This window comes from Haematobia irritans, chromosome 1 (genome assembly GCF_050003625.1).
Source record: "Haematobia irritans isolate KBUSLIRL chromosome 1, ASM5000362v1, whole genome shotgun sequence".
NCBI classification, from domain to species: domain Eukaryota; kingdom Metazoa; phylum Arthropoda; class Insecta; order Diptera; family Muscidae; genus Haematobia; species Haematobia irritans.
The window spans coordinates 156,532,296-156,545,087 of NC_134397.1; the positions used below are offsets into that span (position 1 = coordinate 156,532,296).

General features: G+C 28.0%; 1 protein-coding gene across 2 annotated transcripts in view; it reads right to left on the bottom strand.

Annotated features, from left to right (window-relative positions):
- Positions 1 to 12,792, bottom strand: part of cv-c (RhoGTPase activating protein) — a 382,780-nt gene that overhangs the window by 27,569 nt on the left and 342,419 nt on the right. The gene's annotated exons all lie outside the window — the stretch shown is intronic.

The window sequence follows — 12,792 nt, forward strand, 5'->3', positions numbered from 1 at the left end:
AAAAAAAAAGTTTCTTTTATTACAAAAATTGTTGGTTTTAAGTTAAGCAGTTCTTCCCCAACGAGCGTTATTTAACAAAATTTTTTATTGATATATAGACCAAATTGCTTAGTGTTCAAGCCTAAACCTATTTTCCTAGGTTCTTTTTTCTTTTCTATGGCCTTTCGATTTAACCTTTAATAAAACAAAATTCTTATACACTGCACACAAAGAAATGAACAAACTGTTGGTATAAAGGCAACCAGTTCAACGAGTTTTATTTAAACAAATATTTTGTACTCGTATGTGAACAACTATTTGGTTTATATTTTCTGGGTTAACCCATAGTATGTGCAGTGTGATTGATGTGTATTGCACTCAACTTCAGTTTGCTATAACCCAGCAAAAAAAGCGTCGCCAAAAAAGTAATGAAAATGTTCTTTTTGGATCGGGAAGTGATGCAAAATTGACGCAGAAGCGATGAAAATTCTGCGATATTTTGTCACATAAATAACTTTAATAATTTTTAATGGATTGTAATGCTTGTCGGAAACGTTTGACCTCAAATATTTTGAAAAATTCACAATTTTTTCAGATTGGATTTAATATTTTTTTTTCGACAAAATTTAAATGATTTGTACCGTTTTATGAATTCTTACTCTGTTTTTAATCTATTTGAAACAAAAAAAGTTAAAATTACCCATTAAAAGTATGAAAAAAACCAAGTTATAAAAAATTGAATTAAAAGAACTTCCTGGGTAGTTAAAATAAAGAACATCATTAGGAGTGCATCTTCTGGAAGTGCTTTTAAAGTTGTGCTTTGGAAGAACTTCCAATTTTTTTGCTGGGAATTTCTAAGACACTCGTCCGTCGGCGGACAGATTTATTCCAGTGGCACTTAATTTTAATGTTTACAAGAGCATTTTTGATCCAGAAATAAAGAGATTCGTGATGGAATTCAAGCGCGATAATGGGATTGCTTTACGTTTGGCTGGAAAACCACAGATGGCTTTCTTTAGAACCGTCCAGCATTTAAATGTAATTACAAGTTTTGTTTTTCGTACCATTGGTCGTTACATCGCGTCCAAAAAAGTGGTCGAAAAAACGGTAACAATGCCAGAAATGCTTCGTTAAGTGAAGGCCAGATTTCATTGCCGCAGTGGTTGGTTAGGTTAGATTAGGTGGCAGCCCGATGTACCAGGCTCACTTAGACTATTCAGTCCATTGTGATACCACAGTGGTGAACTTCTCTCTTATCACTGAGTGCTGCCCGATTCCATGTTAATGTCACCAGTATTACTGAGGTGGGATAATGAAAAAATTTTTGGTGTTCGGTCGAAGCAGGAATTGAACCCACGACTTTGTGTATGCAAGGCGGGCATGCTAACCATTGCACCAATAAGCTTGGATCAAAGCCACAGAATTTCGAAAAAAAAAATGTAAGAGCTCATCAAAGCACAAAAAGGTCGACTGGAAAGAGCCAAGGAGTGAGGTGAGGTTATGTCAGGCTCACATTCGATTCCACTTTTGGCGTACTGCAAGGGACCTGCTGTTTGTAGCCGAGTCCGACAGTAGAGACCAGTGTTGCCAGAGAAATTTTTCGGTTTACCCTACAAGGACAAAAAAGTTCCCTACTTTCCCCCACATTCCCAAAAAATTTTCCCTACAAATTCCCCTACAATACTTTTCGTATTGAGAAATTTTTCTAATAATTTTTCTAATATTTTGACAAAATAAAAAAAAATGTTGATAAAATTTTCTAAAGAAATAAAATTTTGACAAAATTTTCTAAATAAATAAAATTTTGACAAAATTTTCTACAGAAATAAAATTTTGACAAAATTTTCTACAGGAATAAAATTTTGACAAAATTTTCTATAGAAATAAAATTTTGACAAAATTTTCTATAGAAATAAAATTATGACAAAATTTTCTAAAGAAAAATTTTTTGATAAAATTTTCTATAGAAATAAAATTGTGACAGAATTTTCTATAGAAATAAAATTTTTACAAAATTTTTATTCCTGCTCTAGATCAACCAAAATGTAAAAATTATTAATAACTTTGTTGAGTAAAAAAGTCCCTACATTGTGTTCATACGTCCCACAAGACGCTAGAAAATAACCTACATGTAACATAGAGAATTTTCCCTACTTCTGCCAACACTGGTAGAGACAGCATTACTGAGAGGGGATAATTCACCGCTGAAAAACGTTTTGGTGTTCGCTCGAAACTTGGTTTGAACCTATGACCCTTTGTATGCAAGGTGGGCATGCTAACCATTGTATCACGATAGCTTCCACGAGTTGGCAAAGATGTCAGCTACAATTTACACCTACGATTGGCCACCAGAACTCAAGCCTATGGTAATCATGTGGGCCGCCATAACGGCCGGTGGTGGCTCCCGGCTTGTATTCATCCGTGGGGTCGAAATAAAAGTCGGTTATTATCGGGGAAAAAGTCATAAAGACGGTACTGAAGGCCTGGTCTGACAAACATTTGCAGATCATGAACAGGACCACCGCATTCGGAACGCCACAATCCAAGAATGCCTTAAAAAGGAGGTACCTCGTTTTATCTCTACAATGACCACCAAAATTTCGGGACCTTAATACGTTGGTATTTTGGAGAGAAAAATGCCAAAGTGTCGATTAACTCAAGGCAATTCAAATCTAAACTGATTCTGAAATTGTATGTTTTTTTTTTGATTTTTTTGAGAATAAAATTAAAAAAGTGAAAAAAAAATCGATTTACTTTGTTGCATTACATACATATGTGCCACCTTGTGTATACATGTCTAGATTATAGTGAAGTGTGTATAGTGAAGTCCAGTCGTTGCTTGGTAACAATTCATTCTTCCATCTTCAAATCATAATGAAAAACGCAATGGACAATACACCATAACTGGTGCAGCACCTTTATTTAGGTTTGGCCAGATATTGAATTTTTTCTACATCTCTTTCGTTATTTGGTCATAACTTTGAATGCTGGACAGCAGCAGCCTTTTAATGTTATTACACATTCAACGCTTTTATATATTCATTTGACTGACCTTGAAATATGGAGTTTTGTTGTTGTTGTTATTGTTGTATATAGACAATATGAAAAACATAAATTTTCTTTGATTGTAAGACACGCAAACATGAAAATAATGTGAGGCAAAATAAAAGGAAAATGGATCGAAAATACGCGGTAAAACCCAAAATGGCACAAAAAAGGCTGCTAGCTGCCATTGCCATAAAGAGTAAGAAATGTGGTGTGGTTCGTTTCCATTTCAACTGATTGCCTAACCCTTTTTTGTGGAGACTTAACCGCGAGCGTATTTTAATTTTTCTTTTACCTTAGAGCCTATAGTGATATATCATTTTCTTAAAATCCCTTGGATCTTACTTAAAAAAAATTGACAAAAAAACAGTCTTATTCTTTTGCTGAGTTTTTATAATGGAAATGATGATTATTTGTGTGTTAGCCAAGATTTTATTCTTTGCAAAAAAAAAGACAAAATTGGAGTTGGTTACATTTTTCTTGCTTGTTGGAACTCTTGACTTTGACTTCTTGGTATGAATTTCAAAAAGATTAATGCCCTTTTTAATGAGATTCTTGTAAGAAGAATTTTCTGCTAAAAACCACATATATAAGACCATCCCATATTCTACATTGAAAAAATATTTGCCTTTTTTTGAATAGTCGGATAATTGCCTGTAGGTGTATATGTTATTATTTATCCTTTGACTTAAGGATATGTAAAGGAGACTATGAAAAAATGTAAAGAATAATCATCTGCTAATTTGTTACCACGGTAAATGGATAATGTGCATTTCCTAGGGGAAATCTTGACTAAGCCTATTTATTATAGAAATGTCTTTGCTAAGAAAAATACATAGCCCAGCAAACATTTTAAGGTATTGGTATTTATAAAAATATTAAAACTGCAAACCAATCTTCAATAATCGACCTTTCAAAAAAAAAACTCAATCCTTTTATGTCAAAAAATGATAAATGAATCCACTTCCAATGATTGCATCCGCTTTCAGATGATGTTTTGTGTTGGCATTCTTGAGAATGCAAAACCATTAATGTTATGTAATACACCAATCTACTTAGGCTTCCGCTGCCGCAACTGTTTGACTTTAATCTCTGATGACTAATGACAAATCATCAAAGAAACCAAGTCTTTCGATTAAAACCCCATACATATCGCCGAAAGTGGAAAAAATTGATGAAAATAATCTTGAAAACAAGCAAATCCAAAATATGTTTTTTTGTTTGTCGCATGATTTTTATATGCCCTTTCAATCCAGGATGAAGAAGAAATTTCAAATAATTATAAAACTTGCTAAGACATTAACAAGATGTATGAGAGAAAATAAATGCATTCATGTACAGCATTAAGAATATGACCGATAAGAATTTCGGTCAACAAATTATGTAAAGTTTAAAGAAAGAAACCGCTAAGAAATACCAAGAGAAATGCGAAACAAGTGTTAAAGTGACATTTTTGGTATTTGCGAAATGATGACCTGAAAAAGCTGTTATCGAGTAATGCTATATCATTACCAACACGATTATCATTAATAGGTGAATATTGTCCTAGCTTATATATTGTAAAGTATTGGCATATATTTAATCCCAATTAAATTGAATTGATAAAAAATGAAACGCATTACTAAATAATAGCATGTCATTACCCGAACAAATACTTTCAATCGATAAGTAATAAAAAAAAACTACCAATTGGCACGTCAATAAAGATGCAATTCAAAACTGGTATTAATTTAAAGAAAGTATGTAAACTTTAAAGAAATAAACCCGCTCACAAATAAAAAGGAATGTGAAAAAAGTGTTAAGGAGACATTTTTGGCATTCGACCTGAAAAGTCATTACCTAAGCTGTTATCAAGTAATGCTATGTCATTACCAACACGATTAGAATTAATAGAAGAGTATTTTTTGGCTTTTGTATTATAAACTAATGACATATATTTAATACTAATACTATATTCAAATGATGTAATCCATTACAAAATAATGACATATCATTACCCAAACCTATACATTCAGTTGACAAGTAATTGGATATTGGAAAATACCAATTGACAAATCCAACAAAAATACGTTAAAAACTACAATTATATCGACGTAAATTAGAGCATGACTTTTGCCATATTTCCTATAGAACGGATATAGCGGGACAAAGAGACTTGTCAAAATGTTTGATTTTGCGAAATGGGGACATTGCTAATGATTCTCGAATTTCGGAGTAGAGGGGAAATTTTTATAAATTTGAAGCAACTAAAGAATAAGTAATTTCATTAGGTAATTCAATAGAAAATTTTACCAAAATTGTATTTCTATAGGAAATTTTGTAAAAATTTTATTTCTATAGAAAATTTTGCCAAAATTTCATTTCTATAGAAAATTTTATCAAAATTTAATTTTTATAGCAAATTTTGTCAAAATTTCATTTCTATAAGAATTTTTTTTTAAATTTCATTTCTATAGGAAATTTGATTTAATTTCCAAACGAAATTTTGTCAAAATTTCATTTCTATAGGAATTTTATTTCTATGATATATATTTAATACTAATATTATATTCAAATGATGTAACGCATTAATAAATAATGGCATGTCATTACCCAAACCTATATTTACAGTTGGCAAGTAATTGGATATTGGAAAATATCAATTGGAAAATATCAATTTTCAAATCCAACAAAAATGCCATAAAAACTACCATTAATGAGAATGGACAAGGAATGGAAACCTGAGCTAAAATAACCATTTTGGGACTTGCGCAATTATAGGACAAAGTAATCATTACCAAATATGTTACCAAGTATGATATGTCATTACCCCCAGGATTATTATAAATCAGTGAGTAATTTTAGAGATATCTACATAACTTCTACTCCAGACTTACATGTAATTGGTGATGTGGCCCTTTATCAAGTAGTGTCATGCCATTACGCGACCATATATTTTCAATCGATAAGTAATGAGGATATATTAAAAATATTAATTGACAAACTCAGCACCGAAACTGTTGAAACCTGTCATAAATATTATCCATTACATTACGAGAAAGGTCTATTATTTTTGTAGAATATCATTGATAGGCAGCCCATTATCATTGATGGGCAGTCCATTATTTCAGATTTATTTAGGCTCGTTTAAGGGTGGCCTGATAAGTACTTAGGCTTAAAAAGAACAACATTTTTGATTAGTGGTGAATTATTTTTTTTCGTCTCGATATCGATGCTTCAAATTTTATAAACTACTCTGAATAAATGCCGGACGGACAGGATATGAAAGAATTTAAATCAGGAGAGCCCAGTAAATGGGCCAGCAGCAACGCAGGACGCGGGGTGTTATCATTGTGAAATAGGCTACTTTATTAAATAACTATTATACAAAGATCATTTCTTTATTGTTCACTTAGAATTTATGCTGGCCTATATTTATTTTATTTATTTATTTTTATTTATTTAGTTTAATTTTTAATATTCAATATTTCCCTGACCTTCTATAATACGCTAACAATGCTCGTCTTTATTACTGACACGCAAGAACCATTCCATGGACTTTATATAATTTTCTTCCAGTCTGTTTCTTTGCACATTTCTCTTTCTTGTTACGGAAATATAAGAATTTAAATGTGAATATTTTAGCTGGCTTTTTATTCCACAATAATAGCCAACAAATGAAATGTGAATCATTTCACCACCATTTATTATAGAATATCATGATCATCAGCATCATGAATGGGAAATGAATTTTGATACAACCTTTTGAGGACATTCACAATCCCCATCGTCGACATCGACGTAAATTAGAGCGTGACTTTTGCCATATTTCCTATAGAACGGAAGATGCAAATGGACCAAAAGCAAAAGAAAAAAAGCTTCTTTCCAAAATAACAGAAAATTCATTTGACGTCTTGCCGGTACAGAAGTAAAATGGATGAAATTGGTACATATTTGACAAAATCTGGGTTAAGGGTAATATTATACTTATTATGGAAAAAGAGAAAAAGAAATTTAAAAAAATACGCAGAAGGCGGGACAAAGAGACTTGCCAAAATGTGTAATTTATCGAAATGGACACAATGCTCATGATTCTTGAATTCCAAAGTAGAGTGGAAATTTTTGAAATAATTAAGTAAAATCTAATTTCATTAAGTAACATAAGAAAATCTATAGAAAATTTTGATTTTAATTTATTTCTAAAGAAAATTTTACCAACATTTTATTTCTATAGAAATTTTTGAACAATTTTATTTTTATAGGAAATTTTGTCAAAATTTCATACTTCTAAAAAATTTTCAAACAAACAATCGATTATTGATTTGTATAAACAAAATTAATTTCTATAGAAAATTATGTCAAAATTTTATTTCTATAGAAAATTTTGTCAAAATTGTATTGCTATAGAAAATTTTGTTAAAATTTCATTTCTATAGGAATTTTTGTCAAAATTTTATTTCTAAAGAAAAATTTTATTTCTATGACAAATTTTGTCCAAATTTTATTTCTATAGAAAATTTTGTCAAAATTTAATTTCTATAGGTTTTTTTTTTAAATTTCATATCCATGGAACATTTTATAAAAATTTCGTAACTATAGAAATATTGTCAAAATTTCATTTCTATAGAAATTTTGTCGAAATTTCATAGGATTTTTTTTTCAAAATTTCATTTCTATAGGAAATTTTGTCAGAATTTCATATCTATAGGAAAATTTGTCAAAATTTCATTTCTATAGAAAATTATGTCAAAATGTTATTTCTACAGACAATTTTTTCAAAATTTCATTTTTGTAGGAAATTTTGTCAAAATTTCATTTCTATAGAAATTTTATCAAAATTTTATTTCTATAGGAAGTTTTGTCAAAATTTCATTTCTATAGAAAATTTTGTCAAAATTTTATTTCTGTAGAAAATTTTGTCAAAATTGTATTGCTATAGAAAATGTTGTTAAAATTTCATTTCTATAGGAATTTTTGTCAAAATTTTATTTCTATGGCAAATTTTGTCCAAATTTTATTTCTATAGGAAATTTTTCCAAAATTTCATTTCTTTAGGAAATTTTGCCAAAATTTCATTTCTATAGGAAATTTTGCCACAATTTAATTTCTATAGGAAATTTGGCCACAAATTCATTCCTATAGGAAATTTTGCCAAAATTTCAATTCTATAGGAAATTTGGCCACAATTTCATTCCTATAGAAAATTTTTTAAAATTTTATTTCTATAGAAAATTTTTTCAAAATTTTATTTCTATAGAAAATTTTGTCAAAATTTCATTTCCATAGGATTTTTTTTCTTTTTTATAGGAAATTCTGTCAAAATTTCATTTCTATAGGAAACTTTGCTACAATTTCATTTCTATAGAAAATTTTGTCAAAATTTCATTTCGATAGAAAATTTTGTCAAAATTTCATTTTAGCAAAATTTTATTTTTTTCTATAGGAAATATTGTCAAAATTTCATACCTATAAGAAATTTTGTCAAAATTTCATATCTATAAAAATATTGTCAAAATTTCATTTCAAAGAAACAATCGATTATTGATTTGTATAAAAAAATTCATTTCTATAGAAAATTTTGTCAAAATTTTATTTCTACAGAAAATTTTGTCAAAATTGTATTGCAATAGAAAATTTTGTTAAAATTTCATTTTTATAGGAATTTTTGTCAAAATTTTATTTCTAAAGAAAAAGTTTATTTCTATGGCAAATTTTTCTACAGAAAATTTTGTCAACATTTTATTTCTATAAAAAATTTTGTCAAAATTTCTTTTTATCAAAATTTTATTTTTGTAGGAAATTTTATAAAAATTTCATTTCTATAGGAAATTTTGTAAAAATTTGGTTTCTATAGCCAATTTTGTAAAAATTTGGTTTCTATAGAAAATGCTATACAACATTTTATTTCTGTAGGAAATGTTGTCAACATTTCATTTCTAGAGAAATAGAAAATTTCTCTAGGAAATTTTGAAAAAAATTTATTTCTATAGGAAATTTTGTCGAAATTTAATTTCTATAGGAAATTTTGTCAAAATTTCATTTCTATAGGAAATTTTATCAAAATTTCATTTCTATAGGAAATTTTGACAAATTTTCTATAGAAATTAAATTTTGACAAAATTTATGTAGAAAAATTTGTCAAAAATTAATTTCTATAGGAAATTTTCCCAACATTTCATTTCTATAGAAATTTTGCCACAACTTCATTTCTATAAAAAATTTGCCAAATTTCATTTCTATAGGAAATTTTGTAAAAATTTGGTTTCTATAGCCAATTTTGTAAAAATTTGGTTTCTATAGAAAATGCTATACAACATTTTATTTCTGTAGGAAATGTTGTCAACATTTCATTTCTAGAGAAATAAAAAAATTCTATAGGAAATTTTGAAAAAAAATTATTTCTATAGGAAATTTTGTCGAAATTTCATTTCTATATGAAATTTTGTCAAAATTTCATTTCTATAGGAAATTTTATCAAAATTTCATTTCTATAGGAAATTTTGACAAATTTTCTATAGAAATTAAATTTTGACAAAATTTATGTAGAAAAATTTGTCAAAAATTAATTTCTATAGGAAATTTTCCCAACATTTCATTTCTATAGAAATTTTGCCACAACTTCATTTCTATAAAAAATTTTGCCAAATTTTGTATTTCTGTAGGAAATTTTATCAAAATTTCATTTATATAGAAAAAATTCTAAATATTTGATTTTTATGGACACTTGCGTCATATTTTATTTTTATACAGAACTGTGGCAAGAGTTTATTTTTACAGAAAAATTTCTAAATATTTGGTTTTTATGGACACTTGCGTCATATTTTATTTTTATGCAGAACTGTGGCAAGAGTTTATTTTTACAGAAAAATTTCGCTTCACATCTAGAAAGGTTAGAAATTTTTTGCTGATATTTTTTTAAAGAAAATTTCTACTCTGTGATTAATTTATTACACATTTTTATATGGTATTTGCTTTGTGCATAAAACGAGTCCAGTTTGATACTATAAAAACGTGGAATTTCATATCTTATCATAAACATAACATATTTTTTGTATACAAATGAAGAGAGAAATAAATCTTAGGACAAATTACATTCATTCAACAAAATTGTGACAAAATGTTTCTGATTGCAAGAAAGTGAAAGTAAAAAGCACTTTGCTTTACACTACTAGCCTTGACCATTCGTAGAAAAAAATGCATTGACTTCAGGTGCTTCTTAAAGCATCACTTCCAAAAATTTTACCTCCAATGGTTTAACTAAATAAATAAGTCAAAGGCAGGTTAACAACCAATCACTCTGTCTTTCAGTCATTTCTATAAAACTTGGTCATCAATTAAATGGCCAATGTGTGAGAATGTATGTGGTTTTTGTGGTTATTTGATGGTCATCATAAACTCCGAATATCAAGAGGGCTTTAACTCACAACAACAAAAAAAAAATCATAAATACAAAATAAAATGCCACATGCAACACAACAAAGTTGTGCCACAGCATTGTAAGATATGGTGGACACATGTCCAAATGTCTGGCCAAAAATATTTCTCAAAAAAATCACAAAACCGACGAAACCAAAATGTGGCAGATACCAGACCAGATTGCAAAGAAATCTCTATAGGATAACGGCAATTGAAATCGAAATCAAAATTGAAATGAAATGAAATCTTTCAGTTTATAAATCATTTAATTTCCCTTAAGGTAACAGTTATAAAAAGAAAAAGTGATATCCAGTGGAGAATATTTGTGGTTGGTCGTGAATTGTATAAGGTGTCTTCAAATTCTACAGAGAAAAGGGCAAATATGTGAATTTAAGAGAAATGGTGGTGAATTTCTACTTCTCCTATTTGAAAGTTTAAATATATGGTAAATATATATAAATGATGAAATTAATGATCCAATTAGTTTTTAATTAAAATTGTTTCAGTCACAAAAAAGGTAGTATCAAGCTCATTTAAGAAATTATTTAATCCATATTAATTATTAATGAAAGGAAATAGTTTTTGTGTGTATGTTTTGGTTAAAGAAAACATTAATTTACCGAATAAAAATGGTTAACAATTTTTACGGTCTGAATTAAAATATTCATATATTCAATTCACATTTTAATTACAAAAGAATATATTTCTGATTAAAAATAGGTTAGGTTTGGTATAGTGGCAGACCGATATTTGTCTGATAAATATTTAGGCTAAAATAGATAAACATTTTGGGTAAGTGGTAAAGTGTTTTCAAAATCGTCCCGATATCCTTGGCATAAAATTTATAAACTACTTTGGAAAAAAGCCCGACTGACAGAGGTTATATGAGAGCACAATAAATGGGCTAGAGGTAGCACAGGACGCAGAATGTTATCATAGTGAAATAGGCCACTTTATAATACCATGTTATGCAAAGATCATTTCATTATTAGTTTCTTAGAATTTATGCTGGCCTATTTAAATTTCGGCGTTTAATTTTTAATGTTCAACGTTTCCCTGACCTTCTGTAATATGCTAACAATGGTCGTTTTTATTACTGGCACACAAGAACCATTCCATGGACTTTATATATTTTTCCTCCAGTCTGTTTCTGTGCACAGCTCTTTTTCCTGTTGCGGTAATAGTTTGTGTGTTTTTTTTTTTTGGTTAAACAAAAAAATATTAACCAAATAAGAATGGTTAAAAATGTTTACGTTCTTAATTAAAATATTCATACATTCAATTCACATTTTAATTCCATAAAAACATATTTCCAATTAAAAATATAGTTGAAAATTTTGTTCGGAAATAATAAGCGATATAAAATGTTAAGTGATATTTCTTCTAGCCGTATGCGTAACTATTTGTATAGACCTCAAATATATTTAAACCCTATTTCTATCTTGTGGGCGTTATATCGATGGTCATATCGCGATAATCCTTCACAGAAAAAATATTACCAAAATATTTTCAATTAAAAATTTAATTGAGGTTGAAAATTGGATAGGGATTGAAAACGTAATCAATTAAAAAGTTAACTTTTTAATAAAATTAAAAACCTAAAGTCAGTTAAGAAAACGCTTGAAAACTTGTACATTCTTAATTAAAATATTAAAAATATATTTCTAATTACAAATATAGGTTAAAATTTTGTTCGGAAATAATTGGTTTCCGTATACATTCTAGAATCATTAAATTTTGGTTCAATCCCATAAACTATAATTGTAATCGGAAAAATAAAAAAAAAAAATAAAAAAACGCAAAATTAATTCAAAATTAAAGTCAATTATTACATCGAAGCGTAAAATAATTATTAATCAATAAAACATTAAATAACAAATTTATACATTAAATAATAAAATAAATATTTAAAATTTGCGACAAAAATCAAAATTAAATTGAAAGTGCTGAAAAAATATTTTTGTTTTTAATTTCCAATTAATACTGTGATTGTGGTTGAAACAATTTCAATTAAAATATTAATTAACTTCGTGGTTGAATCAGATGAAAAATTTGTGTTGAGAATCTGCACAGAAAAAAATTTCACGAAAATTTTTCCAATTAAAATTTTAATTGCGTTTTAAAAATATTCAATTAATAATTTAATTGATTCAAAAAAATTTTTAATTGAAAATCAAATCAAATGAAAAACAATCACAAAGATTAATAGTATTAATTAATGTTTTAGTTGGATCCATTAATTTTTTAATTGACCTTCAATTAATTTGTTAATTGATACTATCATTTCTGTTATTGAAGACATTTCAATTAAAAAATTAATCGTGATTGAATCAGAAAAAATTGTTTTGTGTGTGAGTTTTGTTTAGCATAAGT